Source organism: Heterocephalus glaber, unplaced genomic scaffold (genome assembly GCF_053883595.1).
Source record: "Heterocephalus glaber isolate CG9 unplaced genomic scaffold, H.glaber_assembly_v1.0 deba00001608, whole genome shotgun sequence".
In the NCBI taxonomy this organism is placed as follows: domain Eukaryota; kingdom Metazoa; phylum Chordata; class Mammalia; order Rodentia; family Bathyergidae; genus Heterocephalus; species Heterocephalus glaber.
Window position 1 is genome coordinate 23,391,279 of NW_028258379.1, and position 26,352 is coordinate 23,417,630.

At 34.1% G+C, this 26,352-nt stretch overlaps 1 pseudogene; it reads right to left on the minus strand.

Annotated features, from left to right (window-relative positions):
- Positions 1-9,825: 9,825 nt before the first annotated feature.
- Positions 9,826-11,062, minus strand: LOC101716888 (la-related protein 4-like; annotated as a pseudogene).
- Positions 11,063-26,352: the final 15,290 nt, after the last annotated feature.

The following is a 26,352-nucleotide window of genomic DNA, read 5'->3' on the forward strand; positions in this document are numbered from 1 at the left end:
TGGTTGCCTGGAAGCCCCTTCCTCTGGGCCAGGAGCAGTGGGACAGCGGCTCAGAAGCCCCTACCTTTGGGCTGGGAGCAGCTGGACTCAGTATTGTGGTCTGGTGGTCTGGTGTCCTCTGCGTCTTTGTAGTGTGGAGCCAGGTGGCTGTATAGAGGAGCAGGGGTGGGGGTCCAGTGTATTGTTGCCAGGGCACGGGCTCATTCGGCGTGTTCTGCGTGACTCTCTCATTAACTTTTAAATGGCTAGTAATTCTCATATTCAATTATTTTCTTTGCAATTGTTAAAAATCCATGATTTTTTCTATGCTGTATATGAGGATTTGTAATGTCAATTAATTTTATAACATAAGCATAATTAATCCCAATCACATATCTATAACTTGTCTTAGTTTGAAGTATTATAAAAAATACCATAGATTGAGTGAGTTAAACAAAAGCAAATTATTTCTTATGATTCTCAAGATGAGGAAGTGTAAAATCGAGGCATTAACCTATACAGTTTCTGGTTAAAAGCCTATTTCCTCATCTACAGACCAATCCCATTTTGTCGTATCTTTATGACACAGAAATAGACAGAGAGGAAATGAATTTTTTCTGGTGTCTCTTCTTATAAAGGTACCAATCCAAATATAAGGACTCCACACTCGTGAATTCACCTCTCTGAAGACCCATGTCCATAGATTAACACATTGGGATTAAGATTCAAAGGTCTGAATTTTGAAGAAAAACAAACATTCAATTTATCACATTCTGAGTACAGTTCCCTCCAACCCATGTCTGTCTCATGCGACAAATAAATTCATTCCATCTCAACAACTCTAAGTCTTAACTCATTCTAGTATCAATCCTGAAGCCTAAACTCTTATCTAAATAGCACCTAAATCAGTCATGGGTGAAAATCGAGATACAATTCATCCTGAAGCAAAAATTTCTCTCCAGCTCTGAGCCTGTCCCACCATTTGATACTTTGTTTTATTGAGTTCATGGTCTGCTACCACTGAGCTATAAACCCAACACTTTTGATTATTTTTGTGTGAGATAAGGTCTTGCTAAGTTGTTCAGACTAGCTTCAAACTTGCAAGTGATCCCCCTGCTTCAGTCTTTTCTGGAGCTGGGATTATAGTTACATACCACTGCACCCATTTTTTCATTTATTTGTGATGATGTGATAAGTTATGCGCTTCCAGACTAAAATGTTTGGACAGTTATAGCATAAAAATTTTTCACTCTGAAAGGAAAGAAGGAAGAACAAAAGACCACAGAAATCCCAAATCCATGGGAATAAGTAGGCTGAGAGTTAAGATGTGAGGATAACATTCTGCATCAGTGCCCTGTCACCAGGCACACTGGGGTAGGGCTTCCATCCCTATCACTCTACCATGGCCCTTCCTATTCTGTGGTACGGTCTAAGCTGCTTCATTCTGTTTTGCTGTGTATAATATCTAAGACAATTTATTTAATTTATATTCTTTCAGTGCCAGACCTTTATTATTTTATTGATTTAATTTCACTGGGAAATGAAAATTTACTTTCTGCATTTTCAAACTCATTAATCACAGTTATTTCAATACCCTAGTTCTGTGACTCTGGCATGTGAATCAACTCTAAATAGTCACATGCCATTTTTCCTTTTTGTTTCCTGCAGCCTTCACTGTTACAATGCAGCATTACATAGATTCAACTAATCACTGACTTGCTATGAACCCTCTCTTTTTATTTTGACAATATCTAATCATTTAAAAAAAATTTCTCCAGCATCAGCAAGAGAATATGCCACTGAACTACACCTTTGAGATAGTCCTTTCTCCCCTCTCGTAACTTTCTCATCTCTTTATCATATACTTTAAGAATCAATAAACTATAGTAGAGAGAAGCAACACGAAGTTTTGGTGATCTCTGAATTATTCTTTCTCTTGGATCAAGTCTGCTAACATGGTTGTCCCTTTTTGTTTCTGACACTCAGCCCTTTCACCATACTCACCAGGTTTCTGGACTTGGGCAGCCTACTATAATCAGTTAGTGCTATGAAGGGAAATGACTAGATGTCCCTCTGTGACTGTGGCTGTGCAGAGAATTTAAAAAAATTGCTCAGAGATGAGCCTTGGCCTGAACTCCTAGAGGGCCTGAGGGGCTATCTCAACCGAGAGCACCCAGCATTAGGAAGACTCCCAGGACTAACCCCAAAGCCAAGAACTCTCTGGCTTTGTTTTCTGAGAGAGAAAAAAGCAAGAAAAAAAGAATTTAGGCCAGAGGCTGTCTCAAGGCTGTGCATTTTCTTGGGGAGAGAGGAAGGACACAAACCGGACACAACATGCTTCAGCAATCTAAACTTCTTGTTTAATCATTCACTCCTCACAGAGCCTGTGTGCTTTTGTCTCACAGTTTAACCACTCACTCCTCCACCAAGTCGCCCATGAATAGAGGATTTCCATTATTGCATTTCCCTTGGGCAAAAATCTTGGCTGTTCAGCTCTTGACTATTATGGTTATTTACTGACTTCGCCATCGTTGGCAGTGGAGGCATGGTGCGGCAGCTATATGTACACCTTCTACGGTGGATGTTATGTTAGGCGTCATATGAATTAAGCTATTAAGTCAGAGCTTAGTCTATCACAGTTGGATTTATTGAGATTTCAGCCAAAAAGGAAGGAGTCGAATAAGGATCATTCATTGGTGGATTTAGCTTACCAGTTGAGCCACTTACTGTTTTGTCTGGGGAATATAACATACTATTTACTCTCTAGAATTTGGAAGGTGAAAAACTGTTGAGAGGATAATAAAGGAAGACAGTTGCTTATGCTTTGAAACAGATTATTCACTTGAAGATGTAAAGAGCAATTTATGTATCAGTTGAAAACGTTACTAAGTATTGAATGGTTGATTTTCAAGTTTAATTTTCAAATAATAATTGCTTCATGATTTTATCAAATGTTAGGGTATCATGAACTTTTATTGATGACAAGAAACACAAAAGTGCCTAAACAGTTAACTGAAAGCTTAGTATTCCCTTCCACTTGTGCCATAATATGGAAACTGAAAGATAATTTTTGTAATGCATCTAGAATGTAGTATATTTACCTTTTTTTTGGGGGGGGGTACCGGGGATTGAACTCAGGTCCTTGAGCTTGCAAAGCAGGAGACAAAACCACTGAGCAAAATCCCTGGCTAAAATTTAGTATAATACCGATTTTTCTGATATTTTTCTCTAGTTTGATTTAATGTGCAAGATATCCAAATAGGATTTAATATATACAGCTTTTCTCTTGTGATTATGACTTGTTACCTTACACATAACTTTAAATCAAAATAAAACCCCAAAAATAGATACAATGAAAAATTTTTAGTAACTTTCATACTTAAAAATACAAATTATTTCCATAAAGATATTTTAAATACCTTATATTTTTAATTTACTATAAAAGCCTTAAAAAGTCATTATTATATTCATACTTTATGAATATTTTTAAAAGGATATTGGGTATGACATATTGCTTTTTAATGAATTGTATGGAAAAAGTTTCATTGGTAACCTACAAAATTAAAATGACTTCTCATTATGATAGCATAACTAGACTCATGCTGTTGGATTAAATCAAGTCATTGTTTCCAAGTGAGGATGGAGTCCAGTCTATATTTCCTATTACTCTAGCACGGGAAGGTAGATAATGGTATTAAAAATGAGATCAATCTTTTTTTTTCCTAACCGATGATAAAATTAACAATATGTCAAATTACTTCTGTGCATAAAGTTTTGTGGGGTGAATACAGAGCTGACTTCATGGATGGATAGCTTTATGAACACACCACAGGCTCCCAAGTTCAGAATTACTCTGCATTACATTTGCCAACATTTTACTTAAAAAAAATTTAATACATTCGTGGGTGAACTTGTATTTTTAGGTGAAGCCCAGTAGGAAAATGGATACATTGTATTTTCGGCTCGAGAAGATATTTGAAAGATGTAGGCCCATTCTGATTCCTAGCTGTCCCATTTCCATAAAGATGTTGCAGTTACTACCGAGCACAGATTTGCTATGTACCTGTGATGCCCGGGAGGCCATGTGCACTTTAAGCACATGCGAGGTAGCCACCTTTTCTGCAATTGGGTGAATACGGCAGGGGTAGCCTCAGAGGCTACAATTTTGTTTTCTTTGAAATAAAACTTTCTTCAACTGTGGAAAGAAGATACCAATGTTCTAAAATATCTGAATGTGCAAAGGACTATATAAATTATTTTTATTCATGTTGTTTCCTCATATTATGCTGAAAATGCTGGCCTCAGAGGGAAGAAAAAGATCAGTAGGCAAAGATACTGAGTGTTGGTAACATGTGCATGGAGCAATAAATTAAATGAAGATGTGAATAAGTTTTGTACATTATTTTGACCATTCCATCGTACATACGATTGACAGTCTGAATTGTGTAATTTCAAAGGTTCTTCATGCAATTTAAATGCTCTTGTACATGCATTTAAAGCAAGCATTATGCAATATCAAAATTAACAATAAAAATATACTAACAAAAATTATTTTACCGATAATGATATTCAATTAAAAATAAACCATCATGGTAAGTGGAGAGAAAGAAGAAACTGTAAGAGAGGAGAAATGGCCTTATTTATATTCTTACACCTTAATGATGGTATGTTCTTGCACTATTAGCAAGGGCCACTTGTTTCTTTTCATTAGACCTCACTGTTTTCACATATGACCATGGTTTAGAGTGTTTCTAAATCAGTCTTACTACATATAATTATTCCTTGTACATTTCTTGCCTCAGTAAGTTCCTAACTTGTTTCAGTATTACTGGCGATGAAATCTTGTGCAACAATGTTTGACTTATCTGGTAGTCTTCTTTCACACTATAGAGAGTGGAGTGTCTAGAAAGTTAATTTCTTATTGAAATGGGATAAATGCTTAAGGTTCATTTGGCAAGCAATATCTTGACCTGATAAGATTGATAATATTACCTAAAATGTGCCAATAAATTTAATGGAAGAAAAAATAATATTAAAATAGTTGATAGACCATTACCCCTAGAAGCTCTCTTCAAGACATGCTGAAAGGAATCTGTTTGGTTGAAATGAAAGGAAGCTAGTCTGCACCTTGAAACTATATAAAGATTCCCCAAAAGAAATTCTAAAACTAGAAATTTAATTCGACCCAGCTATTTCATTTCTAAGCATCTCCCTGAAAGAGTTAAAGACATCACACTTCAGTGATGTATACATACTCATTTATAGCATCACAACTCATAATAGGTACATCTTGGAAGTGGTCTATGCCAATCATCATTTGATAAAGAAATGGATAAAGAAAATGTCGCATTTCCACACAATGGTTGTTTGCTTTACCATAAAGAAAAATAAACTTGAATCATATGTAGGAAAAGGGATGCACTTTGAAACCATAATGTTAAGTGAAATAAATCACACACAAACTTAAATATTGCATGAGTTCTCTTATATGAGAAACTTAAATACAAGTAAATTAGAGAACAATGAAAATATAATAGGAAACAGGGAGATAGATCATTTGTATAAGGGAAGGGGACCAACGATGAAGGGAGAAGGGAGTGTGAAGAGAAGGAGGAAATAAAAAAAAAAAAAGATGCACTTTGTACATGTACCAATTCCTCATGATGAAAGTAATCATTATGTACTGAAAACATGTACTAATAAAATAAAATAATCAGAAGATATAGAAAAAATACGAAACTTTTAGTACATGAATAGTTTAAAAATCAGCTGTTATAGCTTTCATTTGTGACTCTAATTTTTTGCTTAATACATCTACAAACCATTAATCTAAATACAATTTTATTCTAGCTTCTTATTCAGTTTTATATCAAATTTGAGAGAGTAGCTCACTTAAAGGAATTATCAGTTAATGTACTGAATCATAAAATATATGCAAATGGAACTTGTAACACTAAATAGAGGGTGGAGGGAGAGTAATAAGGTAGAGTTTTTATACATCTTTGAAGCTAAACTGCTATAAATTCATGTTAGAGTGTTATAACTTAAGGACACTTAATGCAATCTCCATAGACTACACACAAAAAAAAATTAGTTACAGATATACAAAAAAGGAAAGAAAGGAACTTAAATGGTTCACTGCAAAAAATCATTAACAAACAAAGAGCCAATAATAAAGAAATGAGAAGGGGGAAATGTCATAAGGTATATGTAAAATTAACAGCAGAATGCCAAAAGTAAGCCCCTGTTTATTAATAATTAACAAGGCAGGGGCAGAAGAATTCAGACCTTTTCAGTACAAGTACAAATTCCCTAAGATTCATATGACCATTATGTAAGGTAAATATACACTAATATAAAAGAATTTTAAAAAATTTAAATTAATGTTTAAAAAATACTAAAATTAACTACAGATACAAGAAATTTAAAAGGCATATTTTAAAGTTCACTCAAGAACTCGCTATATCTGACCTTATAGTATTCTTTCTGGTGGAAAAAAGTAAAGAAAAATATTAGCTTGCACTCCAGGTAGATTTTATTTATTTATCTTCTGAGACAGAGTCTCACTAATTTGCCCAGGCTGGCCTTTACCGTGTGAAATCCTTTCTTCTGCCCCACTGAGTAGCTGAGGGCAGAGTAATGCAGCACCACAGCTACTTTAAGTTATTTTTGAGGTAATAATATGTCATCAGTGCAATTTCAAATATATAACACATACAGTATTAATTTTGTATATATCTAAGTCTTTCATTGATGCTAAATACAATTAGTTATAATGAAAATACTCATCTAGCAATGTATATACAAAATAAAACATCATAATCAAGTTGGGTTAATTGTAATGATGCAGGTAATTGGTACATCAGAGATTAAAGATTAATGTGCTGTGCCACAGATTATAGAAGAAAAGTAAAGATCTAAATTCACAAGAAAACAGTAAGTACAATATTTAAGAATTTTTTATCAAATAAAAACTGATACCATGATGAGAATAGAGCATTTTGCCTTAAATTGGAAATAACTAATAAAAAATCAATTTCAATGATGGAATCTTATGATTACTTCTAAGTAGAGACATAATATATACATAAGACAATGAGGCATTTAAAAATAAATTTAGCCACCTAAATATATCTGTGCCTATTAGTGCTAGCATACATCTCTCCAGTGAACTTCGTCTTTTCCTAGGCAGTGTATTTTTTCCTATTCTAAAATACTTATTTTAATACTAAGTTAGAAAATTCTGATCACACACACACATAGAAAGATCTACCAGTCTTTCTAGATGTACCAGTTCTAGCAGATAGAGAGGTATTGAAGGAGGTATATTTGAGTATATCAGTTGTAGATTATTGTATCAGAATGATTTGTACAGTTCAGTAATAATGTATTACATTAATGTTAAAGGAAAAACAAAATCTTTTCAAAGAAATTTACAACAGTAAGGAAATTGAAATTCGCTTTTCCAAAATATGAGTTTATGAACTCTTCATACAAAAACTTTTAAAATATCTTCTTCTCCTGACAGTATTCTATTTAAGGTGTGGGTTTCTGTCACATGTCCAACAATATAATTCAGCTGTGCCTGTGTCCAGAGCTTATCACTTCTTATATTCTAGAGCTCGGAGAAGAGCAGAGAAAGTTTTAATACATAACTGATTTTTGGACCTTTAATTTTTCTCCTCTGCTCATTTATTCTGTGAGGACACACAATAAATTTTTTTTTATTTTTACAAAAAGTTTATTCTGTCAAATCCAGTGCATTCACAGGGTGTTAACATTTTAATGTTCATTATTTTCACCAACTGCAGCATTATCTAAGTAAACCAAAATCACTTTTGTCATAGATGTAGCCAATGATTATTAATTCTTTTTCTTTTTTAAAAATTCATTTATTGGTACATTTTAGGTATACAATACATTTACATTTATCATTGGGTGCTTGTACTTGTACATGGTATATCTTAGTTCTTATTTTTTTCCCCATTACCTGTGAGCCCTTCATCCCCATTAATTCTTTTTTTAAAGGACCTAAACTCCAAAAATTTAGCACAGGTAATTTTATTGTATGTTTCATCTAGTAGATGATTTAAAAAAAATATTGTGTAGAAATGAATAGTTTCAAACTATGTAAATATATTATGCCATGTTATCAGTCCACTAAATCAAAAGCAATTGCCAAGCTGAATAAGTTACAAAGAAATAATAATTCTGGCTTGAACAGAAATGTGCAGTGTTTTCAAAGCCCTTAACAGTTACCCACTAATATAATCTCCAAAGTTTAACCTAGAGTTGGAAGATAAGTTTCACAGTCATGTAATTTTAACCTCCTTTACATTCATTTTAATTTATTACTAAAATGCTTATATTCTATGTCACAATGCTTTCCAGTGTTTACAATTTACAGTGCCAATTTGTGCATATGTAAGTCACTAACATAAGAGACTTTACTATACAAAGTATCCCTAAAAAGAAAAAAACACACCCTACACAGAACTCTGAACATTGTATGACTTAAAATAGATTAATGTAACATGATTTTTAATATTTTAGTAATTTTCTAAATGCCAGCATGTAAACTTGCCCATTTAATATGACAGCTACAATTTTATTCATTGAGACATTATGTATTAATTTCCTTCAGTCATTTCCACCTTATCTCAAAACTCTCTTTGACTTGCTTTATCTGATTCAGTGAATTTCAAACTTTTTTGAAAAGCAGACTGAAGGAAGGCAATAAACTGTAAACCGAAAAAAGTTCTCAAATTAATCCTTTAAATTTTTTCTCTTCGATATAATTTAAAACTTAAAAAGTAAGTTACAAATTATTACAGGGGCAGTTGGACCTACCAATCTGGGATTTTAATTTCTAAATATGAGAACAGAGGAATAAAATATTTCAATCAATTCTGAAATTTAGAACAGTTATATGATTTAACTAGACTGGTCAAAGCAGTCAGAAATTTACAATTCAGTAGGTGGTTGGTTATTCTGCTTTTGGGGATAGGCAGTCAAACAACAGAATGACAAATGAAGTGACAAAAAATTGTGTTTCCCATTTTTGGGAGGGGGTGTGCAAATCACAGGATAGTTTAAATATTGAAATCCATTTGACCTATTAGGTCAAAAATGAAATTAAAAAAATTTAATAACCCCATTCGTTCTTTAAGTATCAAACTGATTGTTATTCACTTCTCCAAGTACAATCAGTGCTTTAACAGCTTGTTGAATGAAATATTAGTAAGATCAAAAGGACAAATTAAATTTTGAACTAAAAATCTACTCAAGTATTACATTCAGTTTTCAAATTGTTTACTAACATGACAACAGATTTGGCTGAAATCACCATTCCACACACTCACACCCACAACAAATACCCTAGCCACTGATCTGCTTTCCAATACAAGGCCATATAGTCAGAGATGGCATTCTCTAAGCCAAACTTTAAATAGATTAAAAAAAGTAATTTCTAATTTTTACAGAAATGCTTCTTCAAAAAATATTTTCTCTCATTTCCTCATCTCGTATACTGAAGATGTATGTTTCTCCCCCAAGCTAAATCTCAACCCTCAAAATTGATTCCAGGCAGAAAATCTCTGCAAATTAAAATAAAATCAAAAATAGAAAAATTTTATATATATATATACACACACATATATATACGTATATACATACATATATACGTATATATATGTATATATACATAAATATATATATGTGTATATATATACATATATATGTATATGTATATATATGTGTATATATATATATATATATATATTTATACTGACTGGAATCCTCCAGCATTTAAAAATCATTTTAGAGATGAATTTGGGATCCTACTGCTCACAACTCCAAAATCCATAATGATTTATGATATACTTTCTGTATTCTTCCTGGCTCTTTAGCGGGCTTCTGGCATACTTCAGCTTAACTTAACTTTCGGGGTTCCTGTAGGAGCATAGCTGTTGTTATATTTATGTTATCATAATAAAGTTGTATTTGCTCTTGATGGCTTTGCAGTACTCAGGGAAGAAACTGGTGTAGTCATCTGATTGATAACATCCTTCTGATCAATGGGATCATCTATTGTACCCTTTTCTTGCTGAGTTGTGCTTAATACAGGAAACTCAGGTGTACATGGAGGACTGGTATTCATGCTAAGTTGCTGGGCTGAAGTACAGTCTTCCCGCTCATCTTCTGCAGGTATTGGACAACTAACTTGCAAGTCTTCATTCTCCTTTTCTTTTTAGAAACCTTTTACTACATCAGACACTCTATTCTCCAAAAGGAGTTCGCTGGCATTCTTGATGAACTCCCAGGTAAAGGAGGACAATTTGAAGCTAGTCAGTCAAACTTTGGTGTTGCAGACTTTGCTTCAGCCGAAGGATGGAGTCTTGGGATCCTTTCATCTTCTCATCGTCTTCGACCTCTGAAAAGAGTTCTCCTGCCCCTACCATGGTCCCAGTTTTGTTCCATTTGTAAAGTGGTAGTCTCCTATGGAAGGTAAATTTGCTCTTGATGCTCTGTTACTGTAGGATTATGCGATTCAGGTGCAAAGTTCCTTGGATTAGATCTATTCATGGTCCATCCCCCAATGACACAGAGGCCTCTGTGGAGTGTTCTGTACCACTGGATGACCTACAATGAGGCTTCACACGACTTTTGGGGAATGACTGACCATATTCATAGCAGCAGCCTTTGTTTTATAAGATACTGGTGAGTTAAAGCCATTCACAAAATGACCACTGAGGAAGGGAGCCAGTGGTGTTTCAAAGTAAGGTGCAGGACTTGGAGACCAAAACTGAGCCACAGTACTATAAACTGAGTGCTGTTGGTGAGGATTATACACAGGCCGGATAAAGACTGGCAAGGCATACTATGCTTGAGGTTGAATGGGGTGACTATACATATTAGAATCCATTAATCGATAACCATTCTTAGCAAAGAATGTATTGATGGCTTTTATCCTTGCCATGATTGACTTGACCTGAAATGTTTTAACTTCTTCTCTTAAGTATTTAAATGCCTGTTGCACATCAGTATCTGACTGGAAGGTGATGTACCAGTTGATATTGGGACACACAATAAATTAAACATCTAATTATACCTAACAAAAGTAATTAAAAATCATAGGACAGATCTTTCTTACTATTTCAAGCATTTGATGATAATGCTTGAAAAATAACTACATTAGAAATTCAATTATTACAAATAAATTGATTTTTGATAAACTCAAAAGGTGGAGTGAATAGGAAAACAGATTGTAGTCAACTATTATTCCTAGCTGGAATTATTTTTTCATTAAAATTACTGTTTGCTTATGGTAAAAAAAAAAATAAGATGAAAAGGGACCTAGCACAGTCTTTTTGTCAAAGAGGATGTGTGCAAAATGTTTTTTATTGGCATTTTTTTGTCCCTTGCATTTTTTGTACTCTTCCATTTCTAGTAAAACATAACAAGTGCTTGCTTGTTTTCAAATCCAAATAGAAAAAAAGACACAGTTGGAGAAGAACAGCCACAACCTACTGATCTTCTCTTTTACCTCCATACCAATAATAGAAGAATTCCAGTTGTGGTGGGATATTTTCAGGAGTAGGAGAGGATTTCATTTTGTAATAGCAATATAATTCTATTACAACTCAGCTATTGTAATAAACAGTTAAGTTTGTTCACTAAGAGGTAAGAGTAAACTCATATATCATGTGTTACTAACTGCTGTATTTTATCAATTTTTTTTGAAAAGTAAACAGAAGAGAACCATGTCTCCCTAGTACAATAATACAAAAAGGAAAATGATATAAATTTTCTTAGGGACTATGTATATTAACTCACAAATTTAATTGTCTGGACGTACAAAGTGAAGAACTCCAGAGGCAAAGATGGTGGTATCCATCCTTTGGAAAACCTCCTCCAGGAAATGCAAGCATGTCTCCTTGACAAACATGTTTCTTGCCTCTGATGGATGCTAAAAAAGAATATTTATTGATAAAGTCACAAGTTCAGCAGATTGAAAGAGAAAAAAACCCTCCATTTACTCTTGAAAATTTCATGTTCCTTTTACTTTATGCAAACCAAGTTTATGTTTCTTAACTAACTTTATTTATCTGAGATCTTAACTTACCTTTATTCATTTCTTTCCCTGATATCATGGTACCCTGTAAGCTATTGATTGTGTTTAACTTTAAAGAATTTAGGCTTTCTAATCCTTTCTTTCATAGAATATCAAATCTAAAATGATCATTCATATTAATTGATTTATCAAAAATATTTTGATAATCAAGTAACTGGTTTAAATTAAAATTGGTAAATATGAGACTTAAAATAAATTTTATAGTTGTTTGGCCTGGCTTTTCAAATTTTATTTATGATGTACTTTATTTAAGTGAGTTAGCTTATAAACATATAAATGGAAACATTTGAAATATAAGTTCTTCAGTTGTTCCTCACATCCAGTGCCGGTCTAGTACCTGTGTTGTAATGACATTCTATGTCTATATTTATTGATTCAACAAATATTCATGCAACAAATAATGTGATTAAAGAACTGAAAAAATATTCAGAGTAACAAAATTTATTTCCTTTATATACTACCTCTAAATGGTTTTTCCTAGTTCTGTAGTTTTAAATACCATTTATGTGTCAATTGTTCTCAAATGTCTACCACTAGCTCTGACTACTTCACTGACTGCAGATTTATATATCCAACTGTCTCCTTAGCATAACCATATGGTTATCTAATAAAGATGTCAAATTTTACACTTGATTCCACTTGTCCCAAAGCTCACTGTCTCAGTTTCCCCTATTTCAGACTGTCCAACTCTTTGAACAAAATCCTAAGGGTCCTTTTCTGACTTCTCTGAACCACAGGCTGTAGTACTTATAACCCATCAGTAAGTCTGAAAAGCTTTATATATAGTACGAAACGACATACCACTTGCAGTTAGTTTGATTCAGTTAAAATTCTGGCTCCAATTTTTGTTTGTTGTATGATATCAGGCTAGGTAATAATCTTCATTACAATTTAATCTTCCTATCTAAGATGGAATTAATAATAATATCTGTGTTATAAGATTGCTATAAGAATGAAATAGAGTAATACATGTAAATATTTAGAGCAGCTTCTGATTTCCACTCTTGTGTGTCAATGGATTTTTGTTTATTCTTTCTACGAAGGCAGAATCAGTAGAAATTGATTAGAGTGGCTAAGGTGAAGAAGGAAGAGAAGTCCAGAAACACTTCTGCTTTGGGTAAGTTGGTGGGTACTGGTAATCATATATAATTCCCCAGCATTACGAGAAGTTTATATTTGAGAATAACAATGATGATTTTAACATGGTGCAAGTTGAGCTGAGATGCCTGTGGTACATTTAAGTAAAGATATTCCCTAACTGTGTATATGCAGCACTGTGATGTTGCACATGCCCACTGCAATCAAGGAACATATTTGAGCCACAACTGAGAATTCTATCTTGTGGTAGAGAATATTGATTGTGTCTATGTTTAACATCTACTTGTAAATGAAGGGTGAAGATACATATTTGGTCAGTCAGGGAATATTCTTCATGTAAGGAGATGCTTAAAAATGGAATCCAGGGGAGTGTCTCTGTGTAAAAGATAGAGTGAGAAACCTTATTTCATGAGATAAGATGTAAGATTCAAGTTGGAAAACAATCAGTGCAGCACACGTTCCAACCAAACAGCTGGAGGATCATGTTGATACTCCATATCAGTCCTAAAGTAATGAGGACCTGCATTTATTTAGTCTAATGTGCATTTATGCTTTAGTATTTATGAAGGAAACTCTATTTTTGGTCAGATGCAACATAACTCTGCATTCAAGTATTTTACTACATGAAAATGATGATGCTGGCGAAGCGAAGACTATCATTATGCTAGCACTCAGGCATACATGTAGCTGTCATCAGCATGCTACATGAAAATCTGATTTCTAATTTACCAATGAGAAACTTGTACTTACAAAGATTTATACCTTCCTCAATTAATGCAGTTAAAATGTAGGAAAATGTGAACCACTAAGATTTGCTGAATTATCAGCTGAGAAACAACTTAAACTGTGGTTGTAATAATTGCCTTAAATTAATGAATATATATAAATATGTATACATATACATATATCAACTATACTACCTTATCAAGGTAGTTAGACAACAATCAACAAAGACAATTTGCTTTCCTCTACTTCAAATTCTAGGATGATTTAATATGCTTCACAACAGATAAATTTTCATTTAAGAATTGTGACTTAGATTTAATAATATATTTATTTATTAAATATATGAAAATTTTTGTGATATATAAGAAGTGTAACTGGATTATAAGTAATGGTCATTTATTTGAATATTATGAAAATTAAACTGTACCTTTAATTCATTGAATAATATATCTTATAAATTCTTATTATTAAAGTCTGGTTTTTGCTTCAGAAGAGCCTCTTTTCTTCCCATTGATATCACAGCCAGGCATTTTAAGGACCATTCTGACTTCTTTACTTTCAGAATTATAACTGGGCGTACCGGAAGGAGGCTCTCCTGCTGCCATTCCATGCTCCTAGGGCAGAGAAGGTGAGCCATGCAGGCACCAGAAGCACCCCCCCCCATGGAAATGAGAAAAAACATAAACAAGTATCAAAAACAGACTTACAGATCACCTAAAGCAACCCCAAAGGGAAACGAGATGGAACAATCTGATACTCAACCACCTGGACTCTCTGAACTGGCATCAAAAGAGGATTTGGGAAAAATGAAATCAGAAATAATTTCTCAAATAACAGCAAAGATTGTGCTCATAGTGAAAGACATGATTAATAAATCTAGAGAGGACACAGATAAAAAAATAGAGGATCTGAGGAACATGATTGAATCCCAACATAGGAAACAAATGGACTCCATAAAACAGATGCAAACAGATTTCCAGGAGATTAAAAACTCCATCAAAAGTCTGCACAGCAGAATGAACCAATGCAAGGATAGAATTTCAGATATAGAAGATAAGATTGCAATTAGTGAGGAGGAAAAGAAAAATTGCTTTAAAATTGTAAGGGAACATGAGAAATCAATCCAGCAGCTGCTAGATGATGTAAAGAAGAATAACATAAGACTGAGTGGAGTCAATGAAGAAAGAGGAGAGAGGGAAGATGACATAAAAGAACTGTTCACAGAAGTGATGGCAGAAAACTTCCCAAGCAGGAGAAAAGAACTTGACATATAGATAAGTGAGGAATATAGGACTCCAGCTAGCCTTGATCAAAAAAAAAAAAAAAAATCTACACATAGGCTATAATAGTTAGGATTCCAGAAATCCAACAGAAGATCAAAATTTTACAAGCAGTGAGAGAAAAGAAACAAATTACATACAAAGGAAAGCCCATCAGAATCACAGCAGACTTCTCAACGCAAACCCTCAAGGCAAGAAGAGCTTGGAGTGATGTATTTCAAGCCCTAAAGGAAAACAGCCTCCAACCCAGATTGATGTACACTGAAAAACTATCTTTCAAAATTGATGGAGAAATAAGATACTTTCATGATAAAGAGCACCTCAGAAACTTCATGAATAACAAACGAGAACTCCAAAAATTTTAGACAATACCCTAGGAAAAGACAATGAGGATCACAACCCCAGGAACACCAGCAGAATGAATCCATTGGGTGGGACAAATTAAATGCAAAGGAGGAGAATCCAGCAAAAAGAAAAAGTCATGACAAGCCTTTTAGAACTTTTAACTTCATCTCCCTAATGAGTGTATAATTCAATCTTGTTATTGTATTGATGATTATTTTTCTGATTCTAGAGTTGCAGACCTTTCCTTGTGCTGTCCTGGCTATTTATCATCTTCTTGTGTCTACTTTTTAATTGGGTTGTCTATTAATGAGCTGTAAGAGTTCTTTACATATTCTGGTCATAGGTTATATGCATTGTAAATATGGTCTGCCTAAGGACGACTTATCATTTTAATGATGTCATTTAAAGTTGTAAATTTTGATGGAATCTCATTTATCAATTTTTTTCTTTTATACATCATGTTTTTGTATCCTAGGTAGTTCTTGCCTACCCTAAATTCATAAACATTTTCCCTTATAATTTCTTCTTAAAGTTTCATACTTTTAGGCTTTCTTATTTAGGTTCATAGATCCTTTCAAGTTATTTTTATGTATGGAAATAAAGGGTTGAGTTTAATTTTTTAATATACGGATGCCAGGTGTTGTAGTGCCATTTGCTGAAAATACTATCTTTTCCTCGGCTCTTGAATTGAGTTTATATTCTATAAAATGCTAATGTTAAATAATCTTTCAATACTCAGTGGACTATATATGTGTGGTTCTATTTCTAGATTCTCTGTCTTATTCAAATGATCTATATATCTTTCCTTACACCAACACTGCCTTGATTACTGTAGCTTTAGAAGAAGTCTTAAAATTAGGTACTAAACGTCTTCCAATACTGTTTTTTTTCTTTTAACTTTTCTAGGTCCTTTGTACTCCTACATAACTTTTAAATTTCAATATCCAATTCTTCATTTATACCAAGTATACACAGACCTGAATTTTTATATAAACCTTGTGTTTTCTAATCCTGCTAAATCTAAATACAAGTTCTAGGGTCTCCTAGAGATTTCTTACTATTTTCTCTGTAGATGATCATTTCATCTACATGTAAAGATCTTGCTTCTACCTTGCCAATCCTATCCTAATTGTGTCATTTTATTGCCAGACTATTTTGGTTGGGCCTAGGTTTCAAAGTTTAATGGACAGAGGAAGAGTAAGCATATCTGCCCTTATTCCCCACCTTAAGGAGAAAGCATTGTATCTTCTCCATTCATATAAGGCATTCTCACTGGAAGTATGGAGTACATGTCTTTAATCTGTTGAGAAGGTTCTGTTCTACTTCCAGACTCCTGATAGCTTTTATCATGAACAGTTGTGGAATTTAGTCCAATACTTTTTCTCCAACTAGTGACAGGATCATATAGCTTTTTTCTTTCCTCTGTTAAAAGGATGACTTTTGAGGGTGGATCTTTCAATGCTGAACCAACACTGCCATCCCTATAATAAAATCATTTCCTACATAGTGCCAGATATGACTTCTAATAGTTTGTTTTGTTAAACAAATTTCTGTCTATGTTCATAATTCTTTCTTCTATTATCTTTATCCAGTTTTAGGATTAGCACAATGATGATTTCCTAAAATGAGGGGAGAAGTGTTCCTTTTTTTTCTCTGCTTTAAATGTTTGATATAATTTATTAGTTAAAATGTATATGAGCCTGTTGTTGTCATATAGATAGGTTTTAAAGCTAGGAATATACTTTCTTTAATAGGTGGTATTCAAATTTTATACTTCTTCCAGAGTTAGTTTCATTAATTTGTCTCTCAAGGTACCTCTTAGAAGTTGTCAAATATATTTCAAAATAGATTTTTGAAATATGCTTTCTATATCCTTTTAAATTCTGTAAAATTTTTGGTAATGTCTCCTAGGTCTTGATATGTTAATTTTAAAAATGTATAATTGATATTGTGTAATAGGAAGTAAAGGTCTAAAGGAGCAGGGGAAGTGGGAGGGGTAAGAGAAAGGAAAGAAGGGAAAAGAAAAAATATGTGAAAAGAAAAAAAAAAGGAAACAAAACCTTTGCGAATAGGGATGGGTGGAGGGGGTGAAGTGAGGGCAGGGGAAGGGGGAAAAATTAAGACCCAAGATACTCATGTAATGGTACAAGATCCCAATGGTGTATGTAAATGTAATTTATACCTAAAATGTACCAATAAACTTTATGGGGAAAAAAAATACCCAGGTGCAGATTAGAAAAGTACACATGTATTCGATATAATAATTACCAAAATAGAGTAGACATGTCATTAGGTTTATTTTGAAATTGAGAACACGCCATAGTAAAATAAACCTAAAAGTACCTTTTTGTTTCTAGATAGTAAATTTGGCAGTAAATGTTTTTCTATGTTTGGGGTAGGAAGTAAGTATTTAATTATATTTTCCCTGATTCCTTGGGCTGGAACCTCCAGCCCTAAGCAAAATATTGTGGTATAAACTTCGGCAGTTTCAACCTTTACTTAAAAATTTCTCCTTTTCATAATATACATAGAGTATTACTCAGATGATTAGCTATGTAAAGGCCATTGAATTCTTGTTTTATTTGTTTCAAGGTGAAGATTTTCTACACCACTTAGAAGATGTTAGCAAAGATTTAATGTACAACTCTTAGTAAAAACTCCAAAGTACTGCAAAAGTTTAAAACTGTAGTGAAATAGGAGGAAAAGGTTTAAAGGAGTAGGAGACATGGGAGGGGTAGGGGAAAAGAAAGAAAGGAAAAGAAAAAAAAGAGAGAAAAGAAAAAAAAATGGATATAAAGTCTTTGTAAAGGCAGAGGGGGTGAAAGAAGGCAGGGGTATGGGAAAAAATAAGAACCAAGAAACAGCATGTTAAGGTACAAGATCACAATGATGGATGTAACTGTATTGTATACCTAAAATGTACCAATAAACAATGCAAAATAACCCAAACAAGTGGAAAAAAAATTGTCTTAGTTTACTTTTGCTGATGTCCTAGAAAAGGCACTATTTATTTTACCATATCCAGATGCACCCATATTTTAAGATAAACGTGAAGTAAAAACTCCCTTGCTTATACCTCTGAAAAATTCAGTATCTGGAATGCCTTGCAAATGAATCCTGTCTTCTTTACTAAGCTCTGGGCACTAAAGACACTGCTAATAATGAATGCCTGTCATTATGTATCAGTACACTTACGAGAATTCACAGCCCAAACACTGTCCTCTGCTCATCTGTGATCACCTCTGAATTCTCTAGATGTGTTACATAGTTCTTGCAATTGAAAATAATTGGAGTGGGGCTAGATAAATGCTCACATATCAGTAGAGTGTGAAATGTTCATGAGCAGTATAAAAATAACACATCACTAATGGAACATAAAAATGTCATTCCCTGGGTAGCAACTTAGCTGCTAAAGTTGCTCTGGGGAAGTAGGAGTAATTGTGAATTCCTCTGACTTCCGAGGTGGTCCAAATTTCTCTAGTTGAAAAAATCTATTGTAAATGATTGATTAAGAAATCAAAAAGCTATAACTTGTGTAACAGTTAACAGTCCTCCTCAGTGGGACTAAATTGATCAACCATAAATGTAGTTGTATTTCAGCAACTTATATGAAAATGGTGCATGGGTTTCAATATTAATTATATTTATTTTTGCTAAAATCAGCCTCTTTTTCCTGATATAAAGATAAAAATATTTAAAGTATTTAGAAAGGTATAAAAGAGTCAATTTTATATTTTAAATTTAGCCTAATCTTCTACTACAACTTTCAATTTTTTAATGCTCTTTGCAATCCAATGTGAAAAGCAATTCATACCTTGAAAAAATATTTGTATTATTTCCTTAATATTTATTACAGAATATCCAATACAACATCACTTTATATCTCATTAGTTATTCACTGATCTTAGATTCAGATGTTTCCTAAATCTGTAAATTTGTTGCCAGATAACTAAGACATTTACATCAACTTCTTAATTCTAATATAGATACAACTTCAGGAAAATTAGTATAATTAACAATGATGAAAATCTCCCTACAAAAAAGAGAAATGTATACTGACACTTACAATGTAAACTTCAATTTGTGAAAAACAAGTTTGACCCAGCAACCAAGCATAGCCATCATTCCAGCTTTTGCATTTTTCCTTATGGTAATGAGAGATTTAAGCACTAAAAGGCTGCACAAGTGGAATTTCAGTTACCTAGGCTGCTGTTTAAGGAAGTTCTTTCCCATTACTCTTTGTGTAAATTACTCAAAGCTGTTTCACCAAATCAGTGGTGATCTTGGTTAGTGTTACAAATTGAAGTGGCATACTTTAAAGCACAAGAGAGCTTTTGGTGATCAACATTACATTTATTGTTTTAACTAAATAGTCGAAGATTTTTATAGTATCATGTGAAACCCTTGTTTTCGAGCAAACTGAGATCAGAAACTTACTTTTACTAGAGATTGCAAAAGAATATTTTGATTTTATTGACGTTTTAAAGAGTATTTTTGGAAGTAAACAGTTTTTGATTTAATTATTTGTAGGAGACTCTTTCTAGCCCATCTTTTCTCATTTCACTTTTAATGTAATTAAGGTTCAGTTGATTAAAAATCTCTACCGAAATGGAAATAAATTCAGCCAATATGTAGTGTTGTCAAAGCTATTAGATTATGACCCTCCAGAGATAATATTCTGATCTGTTCTTTTTGAGAGCACTTTAAACTGAGGTAGACCAGATGATACCGTTGTTAAGAACAACTTTCTTTCAAAGGAATTTGCCAACTGTGTTGCATTTGAAGATCCTTGCTGGCAAATGTGCACATCTAATCTTTTACTGTTTTGATACAGACAACAAAATTTACTTTTGATTTTGTGCTTGGTAAAAACAAGTTTAAAAAGAAGATTTGAACAAAATAAATATATAGTCTACATTTATCATCAAACTAAAGAGATTATCTTTGAATAGGAAACGAACCTGTCAAGAAAGACTTTGTTATCGTTTTCTGTATTCCCTTTCTCTTTTGTTTTATTTTGTTTTTAGTAGCAAGTATCTCAATTTTGACAATTTATCTTCTTGAGAGGATCCATAAAGTTATACACAATAGGAATGAAAAGTGTACAAAGGCAAAAGATTTTTTTGCTCGAATCTGCTGAGCGAAAGAATACATGTGTATTCATCAAGGACTGAGATGGTTTTCATAATCAGCCCAAATGGTACTCAGATAATGAGAGTCTAGGATCTGCTGTACAATAGAGCATGATACAAACTCCCTCTCCTATGGGCATTGTTAGTAGGGGGTTTAGTTTGACCTAAATCTTTTGAATATTTTCAATGACTAGAGATTTTAAGAGAGTTAGTAGAGTTTTCCTGCAATTGGTCTTTTTATAATCCCACCAAATAATGTGACTACTGAGTTTATTGTTATTTCTCTGTGCATTCCTTTATTTTACAAGTAAACTGACTATCGCTACTATAGTTCATTTACTGGAAAAGTGGCAAAAGGGAATGCTGGTCCTAATGTTTATTTCCTAGCTGCTGCTGGGCTTTATAGAAGTATCTCATATTATCTAGCAGAACTGTGATTTACCTGTAAGACTCATTGGTATTGGCATCATCCCTACTCTGTTTGCTGATAAACAGAAAAATAAATTAGAGGGATGAATGCCTTTATTCGGATGTATTAATGTTTTTGAGACATATACTTTGCCATGCCTTTGATAATGATTCATAAAGAGATTTTTACATTTGGATGTTTTTTCCTCTGAACCAAACAATTAAGGAACTCAAAAATTCAAGACTCTTGCTCTCTTCCTTAATAATTTGAAATAAATGCATCTGGTATCTGCTACTATTTTATCAGAAGTTTAAATGCTTCTTATGCAAAAAATATACAAATAGATATTGACTCAAATACAATATTTATTTGGTATTAAATTTAAATTACAGTACAGTTTTTAAGAGTTAAGAGAAAAAGCAAGAAAAATTATAACTTTCTCTCTAATCCATTTATTCATTTTTTTCCAAAAATAATGAAATTTTCATCTGTATCTAGTAGAAAACTTCCTTTAAAAATTGGAGAATAAGCAATGATTACTTTAAAATGGAATTGAAGACAAAATAAACATAATGCAATCTTATTGAACTGGCTTTGCCTGGAGAAGTACCACACAGGAATAGTTAACAGTGTTGTGCAAAACTCTGAATCTGAAAAGATTTTTTTATCTCTACTATCAATTCTAAATTTATATTTATATGTAAAGAGAATATGTCTGAAAATATGGTTAAAATGTAGTTGTTTTTTCATATCCCAACACTTTAATCACAACTGGCAGAGAAGAAAAATCTGCTCTTTGACTAAAATGCTGTACGCTGCCATGGCAGTATTAACAATTCTTCCTACTCTGATGGAAAAACTAAAACTGTGTCTCAGTAGAGGTACAGCAGAAGCAATAATACTGGTTAAAATAGGAAGATGATTCAATTCAGCATCATAAGAAATGAGACAACACTAAGTCATAGGTGAGTGAAACACAGTAATTAACATACTACATAATAGAAACCTCAGCACACCAGCCTAAGGCAAATGGTTGTTAATAATGACCTCAGCATTATGGCATAATTTTTATTATGCATGTAATTGTTAGTTGACAATATACAGAAGAAGGACTGCTCAGGAGTGTTCCTGAATCTTCTGAAAGCTTCTTGACAGCATAAGAAGAGAAGAAATGCCAGTGTGACAGTCAATTTTATGTATCAATTGAATAGGCCACAGATCCAAAATACTTGGTGGAACATTATTCTGGGGCTTTCTATGAGGGTCCTTTTGAATGGGATTATAAATACCGTATTTAAATTGATAGAAAAAGAAAAACAATTCTTAGGCTTGCCTCCAATGTCATAAGGTCTCCTACATTAGTAAGATCTAAGATGCTCCTCGAAGGGCTGTGTGCTAGGTGCTTTGTCAGAACTTTTAGGAGATGAGACATAGCAGAAGGAAATTCGATCATTGGGTGTGCCTTTCAAGAAGGGGATATTGGCTATTGGCTTTCTCTCTCTGCCTCTTTCTGTGTGTCTCTGTCTCTCTATTTGTCTCGGTCTGTCTGTCTTGTCTATCTCTCTCTGTCTCTCTCTCCTGTTTCCTGGATTCCATAAGGTGACCAGTTGCCTCTATCATGTGCTTTTTGTGATGACTTCTATCCGTTGCCATCGCCCCAAAACAATGTGCCAAAATGAGTATAAATGGAAACTTCTGAAAGCAAAGGCAAAATATACTTTTTCTTCTTTAAACTGCTTCACTCAAGTATGTTGAAACAATAATGGATATCTGACTAACATAAGAACTTTTACCCATTACAATGAAATACTTGAGGAAATCAACGTTTAAAATAAGTTTTATTTTGGTTCACACTTTCAGTCTTATTGCTTTTGGGTCTGAAATAAGGCAGCCTATCATGGCAGAGAGACAGAGGAACAGACTGGGGTCTCACAATTCCACTCATGGTAGTGCTCACAAAGTCCTAAGATCTCCTACTAGGTCCCACCTCTCAAAGATGTCATAATCTCCCAATGGTGTCACCCTGCAGATAGAGACTTTGGCAAGTGGACCTTCAACATACAAAAATATCACTTCTCTAATGTGGATGGACTTCATCCAGTCAGCTATCAGCCTGAATTGAAAAAGAAGTCTTTTCTGGTCCCAGAAAAAAGAGAGTTGATCCTACAGTCTTACTTTCCACTTGGGTTTCAAACTGCCCCAGGTTCAAAAAGAAATGTCTCTTTCTGCATCTATTACTTGTTGCACTTTTGACTGACATAAAAACCACCGGGTCTCCAAAGTCTCAAACTTCTAGAGAATTTGAATTTGGGAATTTGGGAATTTGTGAGTTTCATAACTGAATGAGTCAAATCCTCATAATACCTTTCCCTCCATGTATATTTTATTTATCTGAAGACTATTAATTGATACAGCCAGAAAACTGATTTTCTTTACCATTCTTGTCTGTCAAATAGATGTTGTGCCACAGACAAGTTTAGATTTTGCTTTTGTCCAATGATGCTGGAATTCACAAGGACAGACTATATCGCCTAAGTAATACAAACACACAATTGTATGACTCATAGTGGTGGGATAGTGTGAGGTTGTGTCTCTGTATTCTCTCCTCATTGCCTTCCTTCTTTCTGCTGACCTGTTGTCAGAAATGCAAGAGTCATATCCTGTTATTACAGTCCCTTCAGGAAGTGTCCTCCCAAGTTGATTCAATATCTCATTTTCAATGAATTATTAATATAAAATAATTCAATTAAAGAAGGAATTTGATTCACCTATATTCACTATTTCATGCATTTTCCAAAGGCAACTGTAGTGAATATATGTTCAATTATTTTTGATAAACATTGGCACATGAATGCTTGGTACTCATGTCATCAAAATACTCTCCAACCTGAGGTGTTGTTTACACCATTTTATTTGAGCAGAAAACATGTTTCTGGATTTTTAGGCAGCTAAAAAAGTGACTAAAGTGCTATTTTTTCTACTTTTTTCATGTGGTCTGATTTTACTCTCTCTATATATTTTTATTTTTGTGTGTAGGTTAATTCTCAGTTGTTATTTTTTTGAAATGAGAGCTTGCAAGTAGTTTATAATAAATGTTTATTTGGTGAAGTGCATGCATTGAGAATGTTCACATCAATTTTAGGAGTTCTCCTGAGGACAGAGCAATGTAAGTCAAAAGTGGAGGTTCCCTCAGATAAACAAACAGGTTTGCAATGATGTTGCTTTCACCTTTCATGGTTCTTGGGATATAGAACCAGGTCTTTACTTGGAGAATCCAAAATGCAGTGGAGGAAACATACACAACATTTAAAAACTTTTCCAGCAGTACCTAGACAATAGTACTATAACACAGAGGAACAGCACCTAAACCAGGGGTAAGTTGAGGAGAAGATAAATATGCTCTGTCTTAAAGAAAGAACTGCACTTTAAACAAATGAAGAATAGGGATAAATGACTAATGTTGAGAGAAGAACCATTAGTTATGTTAAGAGATGTAAGACTTCGTGATTTATCAAATCAGAGTAATTAGGATTGATGTTCCATAAGAGGATATAAAGCAAATAGTAGACTCTGTGTTTGGAATCATGAATAAGTTTTTTTTTACTATTTATATTTTATGTAATATAAAAATCATATGGCATATAGACAAAATATTGAATGGAAAAGATGGTTGACACAGGCAGAAACTGCACAAAGACAGAGGAACATTTTAAAAAAGAAATGTTTCTTAAATTTTTAATTGGGGATTCAATTTCCTCTAGTGCACACTGGTCATAACTACCATCATCCTTCATGCAAGGGAATTATACACATAGACATCAATGGGTATGAAATCTAATGTATTACTGTTAGAGTATACATCAGAAGTTGTCCCGAGTTGCGTGGAACAGGCCGAATCAACCCGCTGCAGACAGGCAGGCACCTGGTTCCACACTACAAAGATGCAGAGGACACCAGACCACCAGACCACAGTACTGGGTCCCGCTGTTCCCGGCCCAGAGGTAGGAGCTTCTGAGCCACCTTCCAACTGCTCCTGTTCCAGAGGAAGGGGCTTCCCAGCCACCATCCCTCCCTCTGCTCCCAGCCCAGAGGAAAGGGCTTTTGGGCCACCTTCTGCCCCACCGATCCTGCTCCAGAGGAAGGGGCTTCTGGGCCACCATCCTTCCTGCCACTCCCGGCCCAGAAGTAAGGGCTTCTGAGCCACCATCCCACTGCTCCTGGTCCAGATGAAGGGGCTTCCCGGCCACCATCCCACCTGATGCTCCCAGGCCAGAGGAAAGGGCTTTTTGGCCACCATCCCTACCACTGCTCCTGGCCCCTGTTCCACCTCTCCCAGCTGAGAAGAGGTACTCTGTGCAGGTGCCAACAACAGCACTCCCCACCCCCCGTCAAAATGAAAAACATGTAAATAAGTCTTAAAACCAGACTTCAACATCACCTACAGCAACCTGAAAGAAAAATGAGATGGAACACTCTGATACTTAACCACCTGGACCCACTGAACTCGCAACAAAAGGAGATCTGGAAAAAATGAAATCAGAAATAATTTCTCAGATAACAGGAGAAATTGTGCTCCTAGTGCAAGACATGATTAATAAATGTAGAGAGGAGCTGAGGAACATGATGGAATTCCAACATAGGAAACAAATGGAATCCATAAAACAGATGCAAATACATTTCCAGGAGATGAAAAACTCCTTTGAAAGTCTACACAGCAGAATGAGCCAATGTGAGGACAGAATTTCAGATGTAGAAGATAAGACTGCAATTCATGACCAGGAAAAGAAAAATTGCTTCAAAATTATAAGGGAACATGAGAAATCAATCCAGCAGCTTCAAGATGATGCAAAGAAGAATAATATAAGACTGACTGGAGTCAATGAAGAAACAGGAGAGAGAGCAGATGACATAAAAATTTCTTCACAGAAATAATGGCAGAAAACTTCCCAAGCAGGGGAAAAGAGCTTGACATACAGAGAAGTGAGGCATATAGGACTCCAAATAGCCTTGATCAAAAAAAATCTTCACATAGGCATATAATTGTTAAGATTCCAGAAACTCAACAGAAGAACAAAATTCTAAAAGCAGTTAGAGAAAAGAAACAAGTCACATACAAAGGAAAGCCCATCAGAATCACAACAGACTTCTCAACACAAACCATCAAGGCAAGAAGAGCTTGGAGTGACATATTCCAAGCCCTAAAAGAAAGCAGCCTCCAACCCAGATTGATGTACCCTGCAAAACTATCTT